Source organism: Perognathus longimembris, chromosome 3 (assembly GCF_023159225.1).
Source record: "Perognathus longimembris pacificus isolate PPM17 chromosome 3, ASM2315922v1, whole genome shotgun sequence".
Lineage (NCBI taxonomy): Eukaryota > Metazoa > Chordata > Mammalia > Rodentia > Heteromyidae > Perognathus > Perognathus longimembris.
The window spans coordinates 22,157,027-22,168,849 of NC_063163.1; the positions used below are offsets into that span (position 1 = coordinate 22,157,027).

The window sequence follows — 11,823 nt, forward strand, 5'->3', positions numbered from 1 at the left end:
CAGGGTCTACTAAAATATGAACGTTGGGTAGAATTTTATTTTATATTTGTGTGTTTCATTGGCTTTCTATTCTGCCCTATCACCTAAAAACATATAACAAAAATATAGTTAGGGTAGAATGTATGTCCTAAAATCACATACAAGGAGGACTTTCATGGGGTCCCTTATTAGTGGATTGTATACCTGAGTATGTGTATCTGAAAATCAGAAGCAAAAATTCAGAAGATTGACAGCAAAAGGGTCAATTTTCTTCACAGTAGACAATTTCAAACTTTTTCACTGACAAAACCAGAAAATAACAAGATGTGAACACCCCAGGAATTTCAAAAATGCTTCATAGGTCCCTACTAATTATAAAAACAAGTCTTGATTTCTGAGATATAATTAAAGTTCCACAACAAATACTAGGCTCAGCTCTTGCTTATCTCTCCACTGGCTGAAACTTTTTAATAAGGCAACTTAAAATGTATGTTAAGAAAGAATATCAAAATTTTATCAGCATTCCTTTTTCCCATTTTTGTTTACTGAATTATTTATTCATGCAACTGTAGTTGAACTTTAATGGTTTTTTTCTGCTTCTTCCGAAGGACATTTCTACTTGCTCTGGTTCAATTTCTCACCTTTTTCATATTCTTTATTTATAATCAGAATGACAGTGATTGAAGACCAGAAATATAAAAATAGATAATTTAGTGATTGAAGAATAACATGTGTTACTAATAAATTCCTTCATTTTTAATCACAGGCTGTATTTTCTAGAAAGCTTTTCTAAGCAAGTATTTCTTTAGATTTTTATTTATTAAACAATTACTGCATAAATAGTATATGAATGGCATAACCAGAGCAAGGCAAACTGCTCCACATATGAAGATTAATAAAGTATAACTCATACCCTCAGAGATAAAGATGGCACAGTTGTATTTGTTCTTGCTTGCGAGGCCTCTACAGATGTGTGCCAGTATGCCCAGGATGATTCATTCATTAACCAGCGACATAAACTTGAACACAACTGCACTAAGTCTATACAAGGTGCTTGGACAATCTTACAAAAGGACAAAATAAAAACCTGACTGAATATTTTAGGCCTCTGTAAGTCTGTCTTTGAGGAACATTGTAAAATACTAAACCTGAAGTGTTATTCCTCATATGGTATTAAAGTAAATAAGAGTCAAAACAATCATTCCTAATTAAATACTTGTCCAAGAATGTAATTTGCCATGAATAAAAGGACTCTGTGTTCCTAATAAATATGAACTGTTCTAGAAAAGAGAAAAACAAGGTTAGCAAGAAACAAAATTAGCAAGAAAGCTAATAAAACCAGTTTGGGGAAGAGATAAGAACCCTTGAAGAAGAAAAAGTGGTACTCAGCTAACTATTAAAATTGAAATAAAAATTCTAAGCAAAATATAAGCAAAACAAATCTAATAATATAATATATCTGATAACACATACCTGCATCCTAAATCAAATAAGTTCAAATAAAATGTAAAAAATTGGTTCAACATTTAAGAATGTTTTTATATAATTTTCTAAATTGTTAAAGGATTGCCTTGACTATTTCAATGATTTTAAAAGTAATTTCTAGATATGTTTATGATTACTTTTACATAGTTTAATATATTTATAAAAGTAAGCAAAAGTGGCTAGTTACTAGTGACTCGCACCTGTAATCTTAGCTACTTGGAAGACTGAGATCTGAGGTTCATGGTTAGAAGCCAGTCCAAGTAAGAAAGTTTATTAGTCTCTTATCTCTAATGAGCCACCTCCCCCACCCAAAAAAAGAAGTGGAGCTGTGGCTCAAATGGTAGAGTGCCAGCCTTGAGCACAAAAGCTCAGGGACAGTGCCTAGGCTCTGAATTCAAGTCCGAAAACTGGCGCGTGCGCACGCGCACACACACACACACGCACACACACACACACACAAAGTAAAAAGTAGGCAACACATTATTTATGGATATATCTGCATGTGGTAAAATTGTTTTTAGAAAACACCATAATTATCCACCAAAAATCCCAAATTTAGGACCAGTGTTAGTCTGAAGCATAGTAGCAAGAAAAGAAAGCATAATATAGGGAATTTTTGACACATTGTTATTGTTTTGTATCTTATTAAGGTGTGTGGAAGCTACCTCTGTGTTTTATGATATTTCATAATCTTTTTGTTGGTGAGAGCCATTCACAAATAATAAATTTGCCACATAAATGATTGTCAATATTAGAAAATAAAGAACTCCATAAAGACATAAAAGAAGATTGCTTACAAAGATAGATGAAATTCTCCAAACCTCTTTTTCTTTTGGCAGTACTGAGGTTTTGAACTCAAGGCTTCATACTCACTAGACAAGTGCTGAACCACTAGTCCACGATACCAGCCCTTTTCTGCACTGATTATTTTCGAGATAGGGTCTTCTTCCTTTCTGGTGTGTGTCTGGTCGTGATCCTCCTGTGTACCTTTTTCCACCATATCTGGAATGCAGAGAACGCTCTATCATGATGAGTTTTTCCCACTGTGACACATTCTAACAGATGTCTTCCTATGCTAGCTTAGAACCATAATCCTGCAGATCATAGCATCCCAAGAACCTTGATCAAAAAGTAGTGCTAGTGAATTTATTCTTTGTCTAGTCCGGTCTCAACTACAATTCTCCTGGTCTCAGCCTGATCTCAGTAGCACAGTTTACACAAAATATGTGTAGAAAGTGTTAAAGTAAATCTAAAATGTAGCAGAACACATCATAGATATTTTTCTTCTCATTTTAAATACTGCTATATAAGTATGACTGGTAGATCAGGAGTTCAAAGCAGAAATAAATTTCCTCCAACCAGCAGGCAATAACACTGCATGATTAAAGGAAATACCAGAGGTTAACTAGAGCCAATGATTTGCTACATCTTCTAGAAGTTTTACAAAACAGGCTGTCAGTATTGCTAAGAGTCTTTCCAAATGACAGGTTCTCAAAAGGTCAAGTGCATGCAAGAGCAAAACGTAATCCTTTCTGCATAGACCCTACTATCTCCACTAGATAGTAAATATCTCTTGTAAAGAGAACCTGAATATAATAAGGCTATACAAAAACAGAAATACAAAAACAGAAAGGCATATATCACTTTTTTAAAGTAATATAGAGTTATGTAGTGTGTGTGTGCGTGTGCACATAGATGTAGTTATACATATTGTTACTGTCAATCAGGAAAAATAAATTCTTTTCCAAGACAAAAAATATTAAGTATTACATTTTAAAAAATCTTTACACTGAATTGTCATTCAAGTATTTCTCTTTTATTTTTATTCAATAAATAATGGTAGTGGCAATGATTACTAGTTATGAGCAATGAACATTTGGCAGCTACTCTTAGTATAAATTTAGCTAAGCTCAGTGTGTCAAAGTAGACCAAAGTATTTTATAGGTTTTCTTCATTTCGTCACACTACAACTTCCTTGATGATTTTTGCTACTTTTTCTTTAAAAAAATGGCATCCATGGGTTGAAGTAGGCATCCACATTAATAACCAGAAAAATAATGACATTTTATTTTATGCAGAACAATTCTGTAAGTTAAAGGGTCTTCAAAATTAACAAAGATGCATATGACACATTATTTTATTATCACTCAATGTCTCAGATAATAATTACAACAATCATAAATATCTTTTACAGAGAACCAATATTATTATCTATGTAGAGTTTTACTTTGCATATTAAATACTACATGAATGTCAGCTCAAACCCTACATGACAGCACTGATAAGTAGAATTACTTCAATGTGATGTCACAAAGCAGATTGAAAGCATTAGAGAATGTATGGTTAATTTTACTTATATTTTTCACTAGTGTATATCAATTGAATACTAATCATTGTGATAAATATGTATATATATGTATGCATGAATATATATATGTATATATCATAATGTGATATGTGCCACAGGACAGATAGGAATCTGGTAAATAGCTCCCATCCCAGCTCTATTCTCTACTGAGGAAGCCAAGAGCCTGGATCTGCCTCTGCAAAGTAAGCCAGGAAGCAGCTGAATTATAACTCCAGACCTAGCATGAGACAAATGAGATAAATGCATGTCTCCTGCCAACATCAAAGCTCAATATGGGGATTTGGTGCCTTCCATAGCAGGACAGGCTTTAGCTTCCCACGGCTTGGGGAAAAGCAGAGATTCACCTCTTGCTTCTGAAAGAGCTGCCCCAAATATCAGATTTCACTAGCAAACAACCATCCACCCAAGGCCACCAGGTTTTCAGAGAGACAAGTGTCTGGGTGCTTGGGAGCAGAGGAACACGATCTGTGAAGCACCTAGCCAGAGACCAGATAGCCAACAGCAAGGAGGACATATCATCTTCAGAGCACGTGGGTGGACTTCATGCTTCAGACAGAGCTTCACAGTGTATAAGTTTACATTACAAACCAGGCAACCACCAAAAGGCAGTCAGTTTCCCAGAGACATAGAATAGGGCTGTGGAAACCAAAAACCCAGTTCACAATGTACCTTGAAAGCATTTACAGGTAGCTGACAGCCATCAGAAGGGGAGGAGAGGAGACCTCCAACTCAAACATTTCATTTGACCATTCATTTGTCCAAAACAAAAACCAATCCTCTTGTGCTAATGAGAGAGAACAATCTACACAAAATGCAGGTGGGCAAATACCCATCCAAGGGCTTCATCTCTAGAAACTAATTCAACAAACCTGTTAAAGCCCACTACTTATGGAGTAATAGCTTACTTACATTGGCTGATTGCAAACATTGTATGATGGCCAGACAGGCTTTAGGACAGAACCACAACTGGGAGGCCACAAAATTGAAGGCATTCAATTTTCAGTATCACAACTGAAGATACTTTGTGGCCCTGAAGGCTTGACTGGGGCTGTTGTGTGAGGACCCACCCTCTCTTGCTAAATAACACTCACATCAGTCAATAGAAGACCAAACAGCTACAAGCATTTTGACATGTTGTACTCAGAATTCTAACTTGCCAGAGACATGATTCTTCAAACACATAATGAAACTATTTACCATTTTAAAATGAAAAGAAGCTATATTATAGATCAAAACATGAGGACTTCTTACATTTTTCCAATTTCATTATATTCTGAACATATCACTTATGTTCTATTCAATCCAACAATTTATTGTCAGCTACGGATAATACATGAATATCTTAATCTAGAATCATTTTACTTAACCTATTTGATTCCTGGACATAATATTAAATTTAACTAAAATGGAATTTGCTTTAAACAAGAACGTACATCCACCAAACAAGGGTAGGGTTATTGAAGTTTCTGTTTATGAGTTGTGTCTGTCCGTGGTGATATATGTACTGAAGCTTTAATGATTTATCATTTCTTCCAAGTTTTGTTACAGGTTGCCTGAATCATTAAAATAATGCACAGGGTATTGCAATGAGCAGTATATACAGCAATGTCAAGGACACTAAAATACCTATAAATAATGCAATTTATACATATATGCATGGCCCTTTACTCAAGGCATATTGGAACATTCTTAAATATTTTCTGCCACAAATGAGTTCATTTGTAGACAGAGAACCTTTCTATTGTTGTCTATCCTTTAATGCTAACTTCCAAGGGGGTAGAATCTTCTCACCCATACCCGCCCAACCTGGCTTAATCCTTGATCCTTAAACCTCAGCATTTTGGGTAGCTAAGATTAAGATGAAAGACACAACCACCCTTCTTAACTCTTCTTTGCAGCAGATAAAATCCAAACTTTGAGGGTCATTAATCGAGTTGAAGTGGATATAATATAACTTGCTCCTGTCAGCTTGATTGGCAAAAGATTACTACAGCTCTGAACAAACAAGAGAAATAAATATGTCACACACAGCATGTGTGTAACATGTTCATATCTTATAGGCAAAAGATCCCAACCATAGAAAATTGTTTCTGAATACATTTCAACTTTTGGTAAAAAGAAAGCCCTTTTAAGAACATCTCAAAAATTTAGATAGTAAATATGTCATGTATATGTAACATTATCTTTTGACTGTATGTAAATGGAATTTAAATGTGTAAAGTCATTTACCATGCTAAAATTTAAGGATGAAAATATGTATAAACTATTTTTATTAATGAACTGGTTATATAATGGAGAATAGAGCAAAGAATGTAATGGATAATCGGTCAAAGCCACTGTCTTCATCAGGTTTATTTTCTAATGGGGCAGAGGGCTGGTAATCAAGTCATAATCTCATTATTAAAGAATTTATTATTGTTATAAAAGAAACTGGTAGGGAATATGGCCTAGTGGCAAGAGTGCTTCCCTCATATACATGAAGGGTTCGATTCCTCAGCACCACATATATAGAAAAGGCCAGAAGTGGCGCTGTGGCTCAAGTGGAACAAAAAGAAGCCAGGGACAGTGCTCAGGCCCTGAGTCCAAGCCCCAGAACTGGCAAAACAAAACAAAACAAAACAAAAGAAACAGGCACTGTGGTAGGGATTCTTAGGGTTAGGAGACTTTTTAGACAAAGTGTTTAGAGGCCTCTCTCAGAAAACAATGCCAAGCTATTTCCTAAATGATAAAGAACCATAACCAGATCACATTTTTTTAGGAAGCTATAAAAGAATGTCTTCCAAGGAAATAAAAGCTAAGAAATAAGAGTCTGGAATCAAGGAAACAATGAACAGGAAAGCAAGGTATCTGTCTAAACATCTGACAGAAAGGTCAGCCAAGCTAGATTATAGCAGGAAAGTAGCATGTTCCAGAGATATATTTCCAAGTAAAGATTACAAATCACTGATAACTATATGTTAGACATAGGTTGAACATTTACAAAATATATTTGTATTAGAGAATAGTAAGACAAGTGCAGATATTAGTTCACAGAAAATGGAGTATCATAGTAAACCAATTAACTCAATAGTAAACTGAGCCAACCACAACTTAAGCTCTGCTATTGAGTAATTGAGTGAGTGTGTGTGTATGTGTGTGTGTGTGTGTGTGTATGTGTGACTAAATTATTAGCTGGTATTTACATCATGTTCCATGTTCACTTTTTCATCCTGTCATGAACCCAGTAATCATTACTTCCCATATTCTTCTTTGTTGTCAACTCATTTCAGCCCTACTAAAGTTCATGTGAAAAATACTGTTTTTCTAATTTGAAGATTTTATAACTAAAGCTTGTTTGTTATTAATGGTTTGCCAAAAATGTCAAAATTTCCAATGCACTCATCTAGTTACAGGCCACGTCAGAGAAGACATGTATAAATTATGTGTAGTATCCAGTGTTTAAACATACAGCCAGTAATTTTATTTATAAAATGAAGGTTATGGCATCTCAAGAATATTTCTGGAATTCTAATTAACACAAGCTAATGAATTGAGCACAGGGGCCAAGGACACCATTTGAAAAAGCTAATGAAAGGCCAACAAGACATAATTATCCTTGAAACCAAGAGCACTCAAATGACTAGAGCTATTTGAAAGCACGTGACTGTGACATGGTCTATAGAGAAGAGGACTCCATTCGTTTAGAACAATGATATTGCCTGAAAGCTTTCTGAGAGCTGAATTTTTGCTTTGTCCCCATGTCCTTTATTCTATTCAGATTGTCAGACTTTTTCTGTGTGTCACTTGCACCCTAACTTCTTGCAATTAGTCCCTGAAATACCAGGTACACATTATCATCTTTTTAATCTCCATAAAAGCTTTGGCCCTTCTCTTTCCTACCCCATCATTTTCTCCCTCAGTGGATTATTCATGTCACTTTATAAACTTGATATACAATCCCTGATCCTTAACACAAATACACACACACACACACACACACACACACACACACACACACACACACCACTTCAATTCTAACCTCTTCCCCAATTTTCTTGCCAACTATTTGGAAATATTCATCTACACATGCTGCCTCCACTTCCTCACCTCCCCTACATGATTCACACCTAAATAAGTTTTCTGCACACCACACTGCCTTCTTGCCAAGATTGCCAGAGGTTCCCATCTAGCAGGTGACATTTTTTATCTCCTCTTATTCAAATTATCCAAGCAGTTAAACATTCTCTCCTTCTAGCTACCACTCTTGACTTCTAACCACATGTCCTTGCTATGACAATCACCTCTCTGTTCAGACATGTGGTTTTTTGTTTTTTTGTTTTTTTGTTTTGGCCAGTCCTGGGCCTTGGACTCAGGGCCTGAGCACTGTCCCTGGCTTCTTCCCGCTCAAGGCTAGCACTCTGCCACTTGAGCCACAGCGCCACTTCTGGCCGTTTTCTGTATATGTGGTGCTGGGGAATCGAACCTAGGGCCTCCTGTATCCGAGGCAGGCACTCTTGCCACTAGGCTATATCCCCAGCCCTTGTTGTTGTTTTTTTAATCTCTAGAGCCTTCATTTTCTTTGCCAGACTCCTAAACATCGATCTCTTAAGTCTTGTTCCACACTCCTTTATTCCAGTGTTTTTAGATACCATATATAGATGGCTATTGATTGACAGGACACTATCCTGAACCTCCAACTGTTTCCCCTTGCCTGCTTCTCACTTAGGTTTTACACATGCCCCCAAATAAACTTTAAATGTTTTCTACTCTCAGCCTTTCTTATCTTATAAAACGTCTCTATTCTCTGCACATAACAAATCAGAAACCTAGGGATGACATTTTGTCTCCCAACCCCTTGCTACACCCAGAAATTCATTGGACAAATTCTGATATGCTGCCCTCATATAATTGACTCGGCCATTCTTCTCCATCCTCTTTTCCATGCATCTTCCTATGCATGTCTTCCTATCAATGTCTTCTATTGCCAGAATAGCTTTCTGCTACTCTGTCTTCCTAACGACAGCTTTATGTCTCTCCACTCTATTGTGTACAAAATGGGAATTCATCTTGAAATCTAAGCAAGGCGATAGCATTTCCCTGCATTGTCAACTATTGGTTGTGCCAAAAATAAAATACAAATTCCCAGTCCTGCCTGATCAGCCCCTTGCCTGTGGCTTCCTGGTATACCACGGTCCATCATTCTGCAATTTGAGCTTTGCCTTTTGAACCCACCAAGCTCTCTTTTACCACAAGATCTCTGTATGCATTGCTTAAATGTACTCTATTCGGGAAGATTTTACTGCAATTATTATTCAGTTTCATTATTGGTTGTGATTTACCTATCATCTTACTTTGAAGAACTTTCCTGAACACCATATATAAGTACATTTTTTCATTATCCTCCAGCCCTATAATCATTTTGTCTCCTTTAACCCCATAAATTTACTTGTAATCTTTCATTTCTTTCTAAATATTTCATTGTTTATTTCCAAACACCCAGAGGCAGTCTACAAAACAGAGGCATGTACCAAATTAGAAAATGAATATTACATTAATTTGAATGTACTTATTATGAAAATTTTACCAGTTTGGCACTAAAATCAGTGGGTGAAGGTCTGGTGGCAAATAAGATATTTAAATAGATTCAATATTTTCTCCAAAAATACTGTAAAGTTACATAGAGACTATGTATATATATATATATGTTATATATATATATATGTCTTTACAAGGGAGAAACGTAGAAAGCATCATCTTGAAAGGAGACTGCCAATATCATATCGAATGAGACAAAGTAACACCCATGTTTACAAGAGCTACATATGCAAAGCCAACATCCCTCCCGTATCTCCATCTCTTCATTTGCACATCTTAACTCAAGCATGAGGAAATGGCAGAAAACTCAGTTATATTTCAGGTGTATTCTACAAAATAATTTACCTGACTTTAATAAAAATATTAAAGCCATAAAAAAGACCACAGAATAGTCCAATAGAAGAAGACTAATGAAATTTGATAACTAAATGCAGAATCTAATCTTCAGTCTGATCCTGGATTGGAATTGTTTTCCTGTTCCTCGGTTTATTCTCTTGCTCTCTCCAGCTTGTCTTCATCAGGGGATGGTCTCTTGTGGGTGAGAAGAACACAAAGCCACCTAAAAGCTTTTCAATTCAAAGGAAATGTCATATGCTCAGGTTTTTAAAAGATCCCTCAGAAATGATTTTCTTTGCCACCACCCCCCCGCAAATGGGGCCCTGAAAACATAGAAACAAATTGAAATGTAGATCAGAGAGTGAATGGCAGGTGAGTAAAATAATCTTGAAATAACAGTTTAAAGAGTGACAGGAAAAGATTAAAAAGTGTCACGGCAGCCAGCTGTCGATGTCTTGTCATCTCTGGATTGGAATGTAAAAGAAATAAGAAAAAAATAGAGGTTAAAAATTGCAGAATGCAATAAGAAATAAGGTTTTAGAGAGTAAGTTTCTGTGGATTTACCAGGATAAAATAGTCATTGCTTTCACAATAATTCAGGGTATTTAGGAAAATAAAGCAGGAAGACGTCAGGCAGACTAAACTGGCGTGGGCTAGTTGTAACACTGGATGGAACCCCTACCCTGCCCTCTTGCTCCCCTTCAGGACTCCTTCTCCCTAAGTTCTGAATGGGGCTGATGGTGCTGACAATCTTTGTCCACATTCTCAGGAACCAAGAGAGGAGCCTGACGTGCCATTCCAATTTGATGGCACTTTCAAACCAATGAATGATGCCTCTTGGGAATCATGCCAGGTTTAGAATTTTCAACCTGTCATTTATCAATTAAAAAAAAAGTTCAGGTACAGAATTTAAAGTTCTGGAATGGAGAGAGGAAATTGACATTTCCTGGATCATTTCACTTGTCTTCCTATCTTCCCAGATGAAAATACAAGGGATTCAATGACCTAAATTACATTAACAAACCCCAAGTCTTATGGTGCTTTGCTTACAAAAAGACAATAGAATATCATTTATTGTTGTCAGTTCTCTGGTGAACTTAACTTCCCAGATGGAACACATTTGAAATAAAACTTGTCTCGGGTGCATCAGTTTGACAAGAAATTATCAGCAGCCACATTAATAATACATGAGAGGCTTCCAGAACCAGAAGTTGAAAATAGGAATGGAAGTAGGGAGCAAATAGAAAACCAACTTAAGCATTTAGGTAGCATGAATTATTTTAGGACTCAAGAACTATGTTGACCATTGTGTGCTCACTCAGAAACTGATAAACAGATACATATGTATGACCTAAACATATTCATGCCTTAATAGATTCATTAGTATTGCAAGTAAAATATTAAAGTATCAATATAAGCATGTGCATATATGTCTATATATGCATGTTTCCATTTCTGTATTTGAATATGTTCAAATATATGTGTAATTTTAAGAAAGAGGTATGGTTTTTAAGGAGCTCCTACAATACTGTTTTAGTTTGAAAAATTCCATGAAAACAACATTAGTAGCCAGCCAGTTGGTTTGCTTACCTAAATGTGTTTATGAAGAGATTCAGATAAAGCTGGTAATAATAGTGACATGATAGAAGCCTGAAGCACAATCAAAGTCGTTAAAGTCCTTGGGAATGGCTACAACAAATTAATGCTGGGAAACATGTTTGTAACACTTCAGTACTATAAATAATGCTAAGGACATAATTGAAACATCAAAATGTTAATAAATTGTAAGAAATATACCCTGAACATTTGTAAAGAAAGACAAGGATGACAATTTCCCTAAGTTAAATCAGTTCAGATCAGTTAAATAAACTGATCACGGGGACACTTCTAGGCCTGCCTTCCAGTTTTGCCTGCTTTCGTACCATGATCACAAAAGAAAAGTTTGAGAGATAACTGAAAGCAGAACGATGCTTGCTATAGGTCAGTTGAGGCCTTGACGTGAAATGAATTGAAAAGAATCAAATCTGATTAATTGAATTGAAGTAACTAGATCTGAGTTAACATTCCAAGCAATTAAACAA

At 35.8% G+C, this 11,823-nt stretch overlaps 1 non-coding gene across 1 annotated transcript; it reads left to right on the plus strand.

Moving 5' to 3' along the window:
- Nucleotides 1-11,308: 11,308 nt before the first annotated feature.
- LOC125349789 lies at nt 11,309-11,439 on the plus strand. Its single transcript, XR_007210597.1, has one exon. It is a non-coding gene; the product is annotated as a small nucleolar RNA SNORA33 (small nucleolar RNA).
- Nucleotides 11,440-11,823: the final 384 nt, after the last annotated feature.